Genomic DNA, 15,506 nt, shown 5'->3' with positions numbered 1-15,506 from the left:
CATTTCAACATCTTTTAAGCTAATAAAGCTTAAAACTATACTAAAACTTTTGGAATACTCTTTATATGACATAGCTTCATGTTTTCCTATTTTTTTCTTTAGTGAGGCAATTGGGGTTAGATGACTTGCCCAGGGTCACACAGCTAGTAAGTGTTAAGTGTCTGAGGCTGGATTTGAACTCAGGTACTCCTGACTCCAGGGCCAGTGCTTTATCCACTGCACCACCTAGCTGCCCCTTCCTATTTTTTTCTATTGGAGATTATCATCCTAGTCATTCAGATTCATAATGTCAGATTTCATAGACTAAGAGATACAGAGACAGAAAGGATCTTGGAGGTCATCATATAGTTGAGGAAGCTGAGCTGACCCAGAATCATAGTTTGCATCTGAGGCAAGATTTGAACTCAGGTCTTTCTTACTCCAAATCTAGAGCTCTCTACTATAGTATGCTGCCTCTCAACTGACCCTTGACTCTTCCCCATTGTTCTTTACTCCCCACATACAATCCATTAACAAGTCTTATCAAGTCTACCTCCACATCTTATTATACCATTTTTGAAAACATATTTTATTGTTATCTTTTGTTTTCATATTTTTCTGGATTCCCCTTGGATCTTTTCCCTCCCCCTTCCAGATAGCCATCCTTTATAACAAAGAATTTTTTTTAAAGAGAGAAAGAGTTTTAAAAAAATATGAACAAAACAGAAAAACACATTGGAAAAGAAATTAATGTTATATTCAATGTTCCATACCTGAGGACCTTGACCTCTACAAAGGAGAGGAGAGTGGTATCATCTCATATTCCTTCTTTGGGGCCAAATTTGTTCTTTATAGTTTCTCCCCCATTCAACTTCAATTGTTAGGTGGTTATCCACAAATGTCTTACAAATATTTGCTTCTATGCACTTATACCTGCCACCATTCTCATTCAGGCCCTGGTTGTCTCTCACCTGGACTATTAAATTATCCATCTAATTGATCAAGGGGGCAGCTAAGGGCACAGTGATAGAGCAACCTGGCCCGGAGTCAGAGTTCAAATTGGACCTTAGATATTTAACCTTGGGCAAGTTACTTAACCCTGTTTGTCCCAATTTCCTCATCTACAAAACGAACTGGAGAAGGAAACCACTTTAGCATTTGTGCCAAGAAAACCCCAAATGGGGTTACCAAGAGACAGACACTACTAAAACAACTGAACGACAACAAATTGATCAGCCTGCTTCTAGACTGTCACTTCTTGATAATTCACTCTCCACATAGCTACCAAAACAATCTTCCCAAACCACACGCCTGACCGTGTCAATCCTCTCTTCAAAAGTATTCTGTGGCTGCCTTTTGTCTCTAGGATAAAGTATAACTTCCTCAATCCAACAGTCAAGGCCTTCCAAGATCTGACTCCAACCTGTGTTCCCAGCTTCATTTCATATTATTCCCTAAACTGGACTACAAGTTGTTTTCTGAACTCAACTGTTCATCTTTCTCAGTTTGGCCCCACTTGCCTGTAATAAACTTCTTCACTTCTGCCTCTCAGAATCCTTAACTTCCTTCAAGGCTCAGGTCAGGTTACAATTGTTAACATTGCCTTCCTCCTTAAATTATCTTGTATTTACCGCAATGTGTGTGGTTTTTTTTTATTCCCAGAGACTAATATATGTCCAAGTACATAGTAGACATCAATAAATAGAAGCTACAATATCACAAATCCATTAGAATGTGAGCTTCTTGAGAGGAGGGCCAGTGTTCTTTGCCTTTCTTTGGGTCCCCAGCGCTTAGTACAGTGTCTAACACATAGAAAGCACTTGATAAATGCTCATTGGCCAATGGACTGACTGACAAGGACTATGAAGTTCAGGGGCAGCTAGGTGTCACAGTGGATAAAGCACTGGACCCGAGTTCAAATCCAGCCTCAGATACTTGACACTTACTAGCCTGGTCAAGTCACTTAACCCTCATTGCCCCTCCCCCCACAAAAAAGGGCTATAAAGTACAGAACAAGCCAACTATAGAACTATTTCTCCAAACTGATTCATGGACAATCTCATAGAGATATATTCATCACTGGAAGAGGACTCAGATATCATACATGCCTTAGGTTTACAAAAAAATATATTAAGACAAACAGGGTAAGCACTGTACTCAAGGAAATTGTACTCAAGGTGATTGAGACAGGTTCAAATTTTCAGGCCTAGGTTCTCAGACTCCAAATCTAGTATTATTATTATTTTTTTCAAATCTAGTATTATTTTCTACACCATATTTCTTCTACTTAAAAGTAGTCACAAAATAAAGTTGCACCAATAAGGCCCAAAAAGAAAAGCTTTTGGGGCAGCTAGGTGGCACAGTGGATAGAGCACCGGCCCTGGAGTCAGGAGGACCTGAGTTCAAATCTGGCCTCAGACACTTAACACTTACTAGCTGTGTGACCCTGGGCAAGTCACTTAACCCCAATTGCCTCACTTAAAAAAAAAAAAGAAAGAAAAGCTTTCTATTCAAATAACCAGTCACAAAAATCCTTGCACAGGAGAGACACTTTATAGATATTTGCTGAAGGGAATGGAATGGAATTTCGAAAGAAACAAAAATGACAGTATCAGGCAGTATTAATGACCATTCTCTAGAAAAGGGCATTTCTGATACTTTATCATGCAAATCTTCAGTCTAGTAACCTGACCACAATGGGAGCAGACTTTGAGAGAAGTCTACTCTATTACAGGTCAAAGTTAGGGTTGTTTCTATAGACTTTTCCCAAACTGAATATTCATGGAAGGAAGAATAAAATGTTTTCTCTAAACTATACAGTATATCCTAGAAAGCAAGTCAAAGCCCGAAGACCTCTCATATTTACTGTGGCCATGAAGTATCTTTACATGATCTCCTATATAAATGAGCTCTGTGGCTCTACCTCCCTCCTCCAGTCGAGTCACCTGTGATTGTCCCCCACATAGGGGCTATTCTTGCCATTAAGTTTTACATCATCACAAGAAGCAAGAGTAAGAAGTATGGCTGCAATATCATCCAGCAATTTACTCATAACAACCCAGGACTATTACAGAAGATGCCTGGGCTCTACTTCTAACAACAGCTTCTGTGGAAGTGCTGAGTTCTCTCAGGAAAGTGATCCCTCACCATCTCGGCCTTCCAAAATCACTCCTAGGTCACTGGTGGACAATCTTCTTCTTCAGGAAGCTGAGTCATTTACTCATGACAACTGCATTGGAATCCCCAGAACACCTGTGATCCCCGCTTCTAAAGTGTCCTAGGCACATCAGAGCCCATTCCATTCCTCCTCTCCCTTTTCTTCTCCATCTCTTCCTTTTCCTTTTCTACCTGGCTCCTTAAATTAGAGAGGGTGCTTAAGTGTGGAAATAGTTGCAATGTGTGGGGGGGGGGAGAGGGGGAGAGAGAGAGAGAGAGAGAGAGAGAGAGAGAGAGAGAGAGAGAGAGAGAGAGAATTGTGTGTGTTTAAAGGAAAACAAAAGCAAAAGAACAAAAATGAAGATAAGAAAGCACGCGTTTTTTACTCTCAAACTCACCTATGTGCTTTAACGTTGTTTACTTTGTACTCCACAGACACTAATAAACTTTGAGTGGCCTTTTAGAAAAAGAAAGAAGATAACAAATTTTGGGAATCTATGACTAGTATTTAAAACATAAAAGCTGACACGAAACAATAAAGAGTTGAAAGGGAATTCAGTGGCCACCTAGTCTAACCTGTACTTGAAAAAGAATCTATTCTACAACATACCTGTCAAATGGTCATCAAGTTTCTGCATGATGACCTCCCAGTGGAGAAAATGGGGCTGCCTCCCAAGGCAGCCCATTTCTCTTCTCAACAAAAAAACTCACAAACAAACAAACAAACAAAATATCTAGAGCATCAAGTGGACCAAAGGAGTATAGAATTATCTATCAGATTTATGGACAGGGGGAGAATTTAGGATCAAAGAAGATATAGAGAATAAAATTAAATGTAAAATATATCATTTTGATTATATAAAATTAAAAAGCTTTTTCAAAAACAAAACTAATATAACCAAGACTACAAGGCAAGTAGAAAACTGGGAAAGAATTTTTGAAACAAATATCTCTGATAAAGGCCTCCTTTCTCAAATATATAAAGAACTGTGTCAAATTTTCAAAAAGATAAGTCATTCCCCAATTGATAAATGGTCAAAGGATTTTGAACAGGCAGTTTTTAGACAAAGAAATCAAAGTTATCAATAATCATATGAAAAAATGCTCTAGATCATTATTGATCAGAGAAATGCAAATTAAAATACTCTGAGCTATCACCGTAAGCCTATTAGAATGGCAAATATAACAAGAATGGAAAATATTGAATGTTGTAGGGGATATGGGAAAGCTGGGATGCTAATCCACTGTTGGTGGAGTTGTGAAAAGATTCAACCATTCTGGAGAGCAGTTCGGAACTATGTCCAAAGGGCTATAGAATTGTGCATACCCTTTGATCCAGCCTTACCACTACTTGGTTTATATCCCAAATACATTCCCCAAAAGAGAAAAAGACCATTTTGTACAAAAATATTTATAGCAGCTCTTTTTGTGGTGACTAAAAATTGGAAATCAAAGGTATGCCCATCAATTGGGGAATAGCTAAACAAACTGTGGTATATGATAGTAATGGAATATTACTGTGCAGTAAGAAATGACAAACAGGATGACTTTAAAAAAGCTTGGAAGGACATGTTTGAAATGATGTATTGGGAAGTGAGCAGAACCAAGAGAACACTGTACACAGAGACAGCAGGATTGTTCGATGAAGAACTGTGAATGACTTGACTATTCTCAACAATACAATATTCCAAGATAATCCCCCCAAAATATTGATGAAACATACTATCCACCTCCAAAGAAAGAACTGATATTGATGGAATAGACTGAAGCATGTTATTTTTCACATTCTTTCATTAAGTGGCAAATATGGTAATGTTTTGCATGATCATATATGTATAACCCATATCAGATTGTTTACTGTCTTGGGAAAGGGGAAAGGGAGGGAGGGAAAGAGGGATAGAGATTGGAACAGAAAAAAAAATATATATATCCTGTACCCTTCCCAGCACACCCCACCCCCACCTTTTTTTTTCAGGTTAAACATTTGTATTTATATTTATATATGTTGTGTATATATGAGTTATTTAGATCTTAATTATATAGTAGTTATATTTTAACAAATTTGTCATATATTATTTATATAAATTTATATATATAATTTATAAAACAGTTATTTACCTGTATAAAAAAATTAATTGTTTATTTAAAAAAAGGAAAAGGGAGGATTTAAAATACTAAGTTATATGTACTAGAATATATCTAGGTATATATAAATGTAATAATGTAGAAAATATATGTTATATATGTCATATATGTGTGTGTATTATATCTATGTTTGATATATGTATAAAATTCAATTATATATCACAAATAGATTTTTTAAAAAAGAAACTTAAAATTGTCCCAAGATTTGGGGATCAAATAATCTGTCACCATGCCTTTACAGCATGATAGGACCAGACAATTATATCCTATAGAATTGCTAACATGTATGTAGTACTACATGTTATATGTTTCTTTTTTTTTAATAGGTTGGGTTGATAAGACAGGTCCCAGGAAAACAGGAAGAAAAGGAGAAAATCACTACTGAGGACCAGAGAAAGGCCTGAAAAAGACTTTGGAGCCTATCTAGTTGAATCCCTTCATTTTATAAATGAGGGAACGGAAATCCAGGAAAATTAATTCAAATCAACAAGCATTTTTTTAAAGTTTTTTTAAGGAAAACTCCATTTATCCCTATACTCTCTAGTGGTTTTTTAATAGCATTTTATTTTTTCCCAATTCCATGTAAAGATAGTTTTTAACATTCATTTTGGGGGGGGGGCAGGGCAATGAGGGTTAAGTGACTTACCCAGCATCACACAACTAGTAAGGTCAAGTTTCTGAGGCTGGATTTGAACTCAGGTCCGCCTGAATCCAGGGCTGGTGCTGTATCCACTATGCCACCTAGCTGTGCCCCATAACATCCATTTTTGTAAGATTTTGAGTTCCAAATTTTTCACCCTTCCTCCCTTCCCTCCCCCTTCCAGAAGACAGCAAGCAATTTGATACAGGTTATATATGTACAATCACATTAAACATATTTCTACATTAATCATTCAGCAAGCCTTTATTAAGAATCTGCTATTGTCCCAGACATTGGATTAAGCTCTTTACAAATATTATCTCATTTGATACTCACAATAGCCCTAGAAATTAGGTGCTATTATATCCCTATTGTGCAGTTGATGAAACAGACAAAGGCAAAGTGACTTGCCCAGGGTCACTTAGCTAAGTTAGTGTCTGAGGTGAGGTTTGAACTCAGGTCTTCCTAACTCCAGACCCAGCTCTCTATCCATTGCCCTATCTAGCTGCCCCTAGGAGAAGCTAGGTATATATATATTTTTTTGTTGTTTGTTTGTTTGTAAGGCAATTGGGGTTAAGTGACTTGCCCAGGGTCACACAGCTAGTAAGTTGTCAAATGTCTGAGGTCAGATTTGAACTCAGGTCCTCCTGAATCCAAGGCCTATGCTTTATCCCCTGCACCACCTAACCTGCCCCAATATATGTTTAAAAAATGAAGGAAAAAAAGGCAATCCCTGCCTTCAAGGAACTGACAGTCTGATGAGAGAGACAACATGCAAGCCATTATGTACATATAAGATTTAATTGGAGACAGTCTCAAAGGGAAGGCACTAGCATTCGGTGGGACTAGGAGAGGCTTAAGTGACTTGCTCAAAGGAAATGATGGAGCCAGGATTTGTTTCAAATCTCCTTTGCTGTATGCTGTACCTCAACTGGAAAAACATCCAGAAGTAACTTTAGTTTGATTCTCTTCTGTCTCTCAGTCTGAGTCCAATCTTAATGTGAGTGGAGTGAATTGGATTTAGATACAGGTTGTTGTTCAGTCATGTATGACTGTGACCACATTTGGGGTTTTCCTTGGCTAAGATACTGGAGTGGTTTGCCATTTCCTTCTCCAGCACATTATACAGGTGAGGAAACTGAGGCAAGGGTCACACAGCTAGTAAGTGTCTGAGGTCAGATTTGAACTCAAGAAGGTGAGTCTTCCTGGTTCCAAGCCCAGTGTTCTATCCACTGAGCCACCTAGCTGCCCCTTGGGCAGATGACCTGTATTCAAATCCTAACTTTTCCATTTACTGCCAGTTTGAACCTCAGCAACTCATATTTTTCTTGGAAGCCTTGGATGTAGGAGCCCTGACACTGCTATCCTCTTCTGAGGGTGCACCTCAATCTTCCTTGGCACCAAATAAACTTTCTATGATCCCCAGATGGCCCCATTAAGTCAGTTTGATTTCTTAACCAATTTTAGTCAAGTGTTTGTGAATTCCAAGCATATTATATATATAGTTTCTTCCATGGAAACTGAGGCTAAGAGCCAACAGGTGCATGGAAGCCAACATTCAGAGTTCTCGAACTTCAGTGGTTTCATATCCTGGAATCCTGTCTTTCTTAGGATTACAGATTTAGAGATGAAAAGGACCTTAAAGGTCATTTAGTTCAACCTCCTTATTTTATAGACTAAGAAATGGAGAACCAGAGAAGTTCAGTGAGTTGCTTAGGTTTCTGCTGTATTGTGGTGGGAGCGGAGCCCAACCCAGAGGCCTCACTGACACAGATCCAGCCCCAGGCTGAACCAGAAAAAGAGCCTTCTACAGCCTCTGAATCGGCTGCAGTTGCGGCTAACTCAGCTCACAGTCTGGTGAGAGGGTGGAGCCACTGGCCAGGGGGAGACTTGAAGGGTCTCTGATGGCACTGAGGTGGAACTCTGACGTTTTCTCTGATTTAATGGGGCCATCTGGGGCTGTGAAGCAGCAGTCACTGACTGTTTCCCTGTATGGCTGATGCACACTGCTCCAGGTCAAAAGAGGTTAAGGAGCTCTCTCTTTGTGGCAAATTGACAACAGCAGAAATGGTGCAAAGGTAGTCGTTTGATTTCCAAGAGGCAAGTAAGTGATATGAGAGCTGGACTCAGAGTCTGAAAGATCTCTGTTCAAACATTTACTTGCTGTATGACCTGGGTGAGTCACTTAATTTCTCTCAGTCTCTGTTTCCCCATTTGTAAAATGAAGATGATAATAATAGTCCCAATTTAACAGGGTTATTGTGAAGATCCAGTGATATAATATATGTAAAACACTTTGTAAACCTTGACGGTTCTCTATAAATTGTGGCTATTATTACAAGAAAAGCATTTTAATATAAATAGTTGGTGGCCCATACTCTTTTTTTTTAAATGTCATTTCAACCATAAGGAAACAATAATAATTATTTAATTTCAAAATACAATATTGTCTTCCTCCAGGAGGTTTTCCTAGTGCAAACTAAAGTTTACTTTTGGAAAACTAAAGGAGAATTCGGACCTCAAATGCAGAGATGTAGACAATAAGACACTGCCCAAATTCTTCTGGAAGCATGCCGAATCAACAAGAGTCATCGTTTTACAAAGAGGGTGCTCTAATATATCATTGTAATTGGGAACCAACAGTGATTAATGTCCTCCTCTAATTGGATTCAAGTAACCACTAACCTTGTGTGGAAGAAACCACCCACTCTGGAGAGTTGTATTGACTCTTTCAGGCCATTAATAATAATAATAATAATACTAGCTAACATTTATAAAGGACTTACAATGTGCCAGCCACTGTGCTAAGTGTTTTACAATTATTATGTCATTTGATCTTCATAACAACTTTGTATATAGGTGCTGTTATTATTCTCATTTTATAAAAGAGGAAACTGAGGCACACAGGTGGTAAAGTGACTTGCCCAGGGTCACACAGCTAGTAAGTATCTGAGGCTGGATTTGAACTCAAGTATTCCTGACTTCAGGCCCAGTGCTCTGTACACTGTCTCAACTAACTGCCTAGTGGGTGATTTAACAAATTATAATTTGCTGTTCTTGCTCACTGGCTTAAGTACTGTACCATATTTCAAGGCTCTTAGCCAAAATGATCATGGATCTAGAGCTGAAAAGGATCTTAGAGCTCATTTAGTCCAACCCCTTGATTTTACAGATGAGGAAACAGACTCAGTGAGATGGCATAATGCCCATGGTCATACACTTAGTAAGTAAGTAGTAGAGCCAGAAGTCTCTTATATATTAGCAACTAGATATACAAGACAACATGGACCAACTCATAATTATGTCTGTTGTTATTTTGTTGATTAGCCATGGCTGAATCTTGGTGAGCCCATTTAGGGTTTTTCTTGGCAAAGATACTGGAGTAGTTTGTCATTTCCTTCTCCAGCTCATTTTTCAGATAGGGAAACTGAGGCAAACAGGGTGACTTGCCCAGGGTCACACAGCTAGTAAGTGTCTGAGGCCAGATTTGAACTCAAGAAAATGAGTCTTCCTGACTCCAAGCTTGGTTCTCTATCCACTGTACCATCTAGCTACTCCTATACTATACTAAAATATAGCACAGAATGAATAAAAGATATGCTGAGTATGCTCTTGCTGGGTGTTGTTACAATGACTTCTTTCTTTCTTTCTTTTGTCTACTTCCTTTTCCAATCCAGGAGAGCTCCTATGAAGTGGCCACAGAGAACACCACCATAAAGTATCAGGTTGAGTAGGTTCTGAGTTGAACATAGATAAAAAAACTATGTGTTTACAGTTGCATGATATCATCAAGGCCTGGAAGAGTCAAGTGCCTAATACCCTATCCTTCAGAAAGAGCAACATAAAAAATTAAACTCAATTTAATAAGCATTAATTCAGCAATTTAAATGTTGTCAATGGCAAGATACCATGCTACACTACATGCTACACTTTAGTCCTTATATGGACCAAAAAGAAAACCAGTACCTACCTTTTGAGGAACTTACATTCAGAGAAAACTTGGATTCAAGCCTAGGTTTTCAATGGACATCTAAGTAGCACCCCTAGTGCACAGAGTCAAGAAGATGAATCTTCCTGAGTTCAAATCCAGATACTTATTAGCCCTGTGATCGTAGGCAAGGCACTTTGCTTCAGTTTCATCATCTACATAAGGAGCTGGAGAAGGAAATGGCAAACCACTCTAGTAACTTTGCCAAGACAACCCCAAATTGTGTCATGAAGAGTTGGACAGGACTGAACAATAACAACTAGATTTCAATACTTACCAGCTATATGGCTTTGGGCAAGTCACTTAACTTCACTGGGCTTCAGTTTTCACATCTATAAAAGGCGGGAGTTGGAATAGATGGCCTCTAAGTTCCGCCACTCATAGACAACTGTTTTCAACCATGCTTTAGAACACTTCCTGATCTCTGACCCAAACAACTGCCTTGCTGCCTTGAGCCTTACATTTGCCTCAATACAGAACAGGAACAAAAATGGCTTGGTGGAAGGCTGGGAAGGTCATGCAGATGAGAGACATTTTGTTGTTATTGTTGTTGTTTGTTTGTTTTTATTTTTCTCAATTGCATGTAAACATATTTTTTGAGTTCCAAATTTTTCTCCCACCTTCCCTTGCCTCCCTCTTCCCAAGGCCAGCAAGCAATTTGATATAGGCTATACATTACAATCACGTTAAACATATTTCCACATTAATCAGAACAAAAGGTAAAAAAAAATGTAAGAAAAAATAAACAAGAACAATAACAAAAAATCAACAACAAAAGTGAAAATATTATGCTTCAGTCTGCATTCAGACTCTATAGCTCTTTTTCTGAATGTGGAAAGCATTTTCCACCATAAGTCTTTTGGCATTGTCTTGGATCATTGTATTGATGAGAAGAGTTAAGTCTATCACAGTTGATCACCACAAAATGTTGTTGACACTGTGTACAATGTCCTCATGGTTCTGTTCATTTCACTCAGCATCAATTCATGTAATTCTTTCCAGGTGTTTCTGAAAGCCATCTGCTTATCATTTCTTACAGCACAATAGTATTCCATCACAATCATATACCACAGTTTATTTAGCCTTTTCCCAGTTAATGGGAATTCCTTCAATTTCCAATTCTTAGCTACCACAAAAATTGCTGCTAGAAATATTTTTGTACATGTGGGTCCTTTTCCCTTTGTTATGATCTCTTTGGAATATAGACCTAGTAGTGGTATTGTTGTCAGAAGGTATACAGTTTTGGGGCATGGTTCCAAATTGCTCTCCAGAATGGTTGGATCAGTTCACAGCTCCACCAGTGGTGCATTAGTGTTCCAATTTTCCCACATCTTCTTCAACATTTATCATTTTCCATTTTTATCATATTAGCCAATTGGATAGGTGTGAAGTGGTACCTCAGAGTAGTTTTAATTTGCATTTCTATAATCAGTGGTGATTGAGAACATTTTTTCATATAGCTGTAGATAGTTTTAATTTCATCATCTGAAAACTGCCTGTTCATATTCTTTGACCATTTCTCAATTGGGGAATGACTTGTATTCTTGTATATTTGATTCAGTTCTCTATATATTTTATATATGAGGCCTTTATTAGAGGCACTGCCTATAAAAATTGTTTCCCAGCTTTCTGCTTTCCTTATAATCTTGTTTGCATTGATATATAAGATATAAAATGTCCCCTAAGAACTGCTTTGGCTGCCTCCCATAAGTTTTGGTATGTCGTATCATTATTATCTTTCTCTTGGATGAAGTTGTTTCTATAATTTGTTGTTTGACCCACTTGCTCTTTAGGATGAGATTATTTAGTTTCCAATTCATTTTTGGTTTATCTTTCCATGGCCCTTTATTACACATAATTTTTATTGCATCATGATCTGAAAAAGATGTGTTTACTATTTCTGCCTTTCTGAGGTTTTTATGCTGTAATACATGGTCAATTTTTGTGTATGTGCCGTGAACCAGAGAAAAAATATATTCTTTTCTAGCCCCATTCGGTTTTCTCCAAAGGTCTATCATATTTAATTTTCCTAAAATTCTATTCACCGCCTTAACTTCTTTCTTATTAATTTTGTGGTTAGATTTATCTAGTTCTGAAAAGGGGAGGTCGAGGTCTCCCACTAATACAGTTTTGCTATTTCTTCCCATAACTCTTTTAACTTAATTTGGATGCTGTTATCAATTGGTGTATAAATGCTCAGTATTAATATTACTTTCCTATCTATGGTACCTTTTAGCAAAATATACTTTCCTCCCTTATGTCTTTTAATTATGTCAATTTTTGCTTTTGTTTTGTCTGAGATAAGGATTGCTACCCCTGTTTGTTTGTTTTTTACTTCAGCTGAAGCAAAATATATTTTACCTTTACTTTGTGTGCATCTCTCTGCTTCAGATGTGTTTCTTGCAAACAATATATTGTAGGATTCTGTTTTTTAATCCACTCTGCTATCTGCTTCTGTTTTATAGGACAGTTAATCCCATTCACATTCACAGTTATGATTACTAACTGTATATTTCCCTGCATCCTATTTTTTCCATTGTTTGTATTTTTCTCTTTCCTTTTCCCCTGTCCCTTCTCACTGGTGTTTTGTTTCTGGCCACCCCAGTCTATCCTCCCTTCTATCAGCCCCACCTCCTTTTTGTCCTTTCTTCTTTAAATTCCTAGTTTTGCCCTCTCTTCTATCAGCATCCCACCCTTTTCTTTCCTCTTTCCCCTTTTACTTCCCTATAGGGTAAGATAGAATTCTATACCCCATTGAGTGTGTATGTTATTTCCTCTTTGAGCCAAATCAGATGAGAGTAAGGTCAAAACAATGTTCACCCCTCCCTTCTTCCCTCATATCATGTGATATGATTTACCCCATTCGGCCTCCCCTTTCCTGTTCTCCCAGTGTAATCCTTTTTGTTTCCCCTTAAGTTTATTTAATATCATCACATCAGAATTCACTTATCTGCCTGTGTGTGTACTCCTATCTCCCTTAATAAAGATACAGTTCTTAAGAGTTATAAGTATCTTCTTCCCATGTAGTGATGCAAACATTTTAACCTTATTGAATAAAATGGTTCCCCCCCGACTTTTTACCTTTTCATGTGTCTCTTGAGTCTTGTATTTGTAGATTGAATTTTCTGTTCAGCTCTGGCCTTTTCATTAGGAAAGTTTTCAAGTTTCCTATTTCATTGAATATCCATCTTTTCCCCTGAAAGATTATGCTCAATTTTGCTGGGTAGTACATTCTTGGTTGTAATCCCAGTTCCCTTGCCTTCCAGAATATCATATTCCAAGCCCTCCTATCCTTTAATGTTGAAGCTGCCAGGTGCTGTGTAATTCTTATTGTTGTTCCTTGATATTTAATTTTTTTCTTTATGGCTGCTTATAGGATTTTCTCCTTTACTTGATAATTCTGGAATTAGGCTATGATATTCTTTAGTGTTTTCTTTTGGGGGGGTCTCTTTCAGGAAGTGATTGGTGGATTCTTTCAATGACTAATTTTTCCTCTGATTGTAAGACATTGAGGCAGTTCTCCTTTACAATGTCTTGAAATTTGCTGTCTGAACTCTTTTTAAAATCATAGTCCTTGGGCAGCTAGGTGACACAGTGGATAGAGCACTGGCCTTGGATTCAGGAGGACCTGAGTTCAAATGTGGCCTCAGACACTTGACACTTACTAGTTGTGTGATCCTGGGCAAGTCACTTAACCCTCATTGCCCTGCAAAAAAAAAATCATAGCCCTCAGGTGGTCTGATTATTCTTATATTGTCCCTCCTGGTTCTATTTTCCAGGTCTGTTGTTTTTTGAAGAGGTATTTTATGTTTTCTTCTACTTTTATAATTCTTTTGATTCTGCTTTACTTCTTCCTACTGTCTCATTGAGTCATTAGCTTCCATGTGCTCAATTCTGATTCTTAGGGAATTATTCTCTTTTTCCAATTTTCCAATTATATTTTTAAGGCATTATTTTCTTTTTCAAAGGTATTGACTTTCTCTTGCATAACTCTCATTTCTTTTCCCAATTTTTCTTCTACCTCTCCTATTTGGTTTATAAAATCTTTTTTGAGCTCTTCCAGGAGGGCTTTTTGGTCTTGAGGCCAATTCTTCTTCCCTTTTAAGGCTTCACATGTTAGAGTTTTATCATTGTTGTCTTCCTCTGAGTTTATGTTTTGATCTTCCCTGTCACCACAGTAACTGTCAGTGGTGAGGGTTCTTTTTTGTTTCTTATTCATATTTTTATTTTTTGCCTCTTTTGTGCCTTTTAAGGTTGAGTGGAGTACAGCATGCACTGTCCAGAGCTTCTTTTACTGGGGGCCAGGGACCAAGTTACCAGCTTTCTGCTCTGAGGTGTCAGCAGCACTGGGGTTAGAGGCCTCACAACTGGCCTGCTGTGCCACAAGCTTACTGAGCTAGGACCCAGGGTCCTCAGCTTCTAATCTGTGCTGTGACTAAGAGCCTCTTGCTGGCTTACTCAGACACCCTCTGTGCTGAGCTATGCTCCCCTTTTATCCAGATGAAACAGACTTTTCCTGAAGATCTTCTAGGTTACCTTAAGTTGGAAGACTGTTTCACTCTGGGGTTTTTCTTGCAGGTTTTGCAACTCCAGAATCTATTGAGAGGCATAATTTAATATTGTTTCTGAGGGAAATTTGGAAGAGCTCAGGCAGCTTCCTGGTTTTATTCCACCATCTTGGCTCTGCCTCCGGAACTCAAGAGATTTTTTTTTTTTTGAGAGGCAATGAGGGTTAAGTGACTTGCCCAGTGTCACACAGCTAGTAATTGTCAAGTGTCTGAGGCCACATTTGAACTCAGGTCCTCCTAAATCCAGGGCCAGTGCTTTATCCACTGTACCACCTAGCTGCCCCCAAGAGATATTTTTTAAAGCACTTATAGCAAAAATGAAGATCTGAAGGCATTTTTTTTTTCTTTTAAAGACTGACCAGGGTTTCTAAGGCTGACAAATTTGTCTTGACCATCTAAAGAATAGAATTTGATTAGGCTTTATCTCACTGAAATGGTAAAAAAAAAAAAAAAAATCCATGCAGTCCTTCAACCTGTTGCTCATTTACTGAATATTCAGAATAACAACTGCTCATCAGATGTACTTACACTGATAGATAAGTGTCTATTTAAGTATGTAAGGATAATCATGACTCATTTACTAGCTTTCCAGTTTGTTCCAGCCTTTGGGGATTTTAAATCTTTCATAAAAATGATAAATAGGCCAGTAGTCCTAAAAGCAATAGGCTTTTATTGTGTGTGCATTTTAGCTCCTATCAGGCCTAACTTGAGACATCTGGGCCATGAGATGAAGGTAGAGAGAAGGAAGGACAAGGAAATAGGTGTTCAAAAACAGGATCCAACTAAATTTCAGTCACTGGACTTAGAGAGCAGGGAGAGGGGAACCAATCGGTTTTACATTGACTAGAGTATCCAAAGGAAGGTCATCATGGTGGTATCCATACCATAAGAGAATTGGTTGGAGTAATTTGCGATATTCAACAGAGAAGGTTCAGGGGATCATGATAAGCTGTCTTCGGGTCCCAGTAAGAAGAGGAAGAGGGTCAATAAGAAACCACTCTACTAACTTGATGGGTGTACCCAGGTGATG

This window comes from Dromiciops gliroides, chromosome 1 (assembly GCF_019393635.1).
Source record: "Dromiciops gliroides isolate mDroGli1 chromosome 1, mDroGli1.pri, whole genome shotgun sequence".
Lineage (NCBI taxonomy): Eukaryota > Metazoa > Chordata > Mammalia > Microbiotheria > Microbiotheriidae > Dromiciops > Dromiciops gliroides.
Note: the sequence above shows the minus strand (reverse complement) of the source record.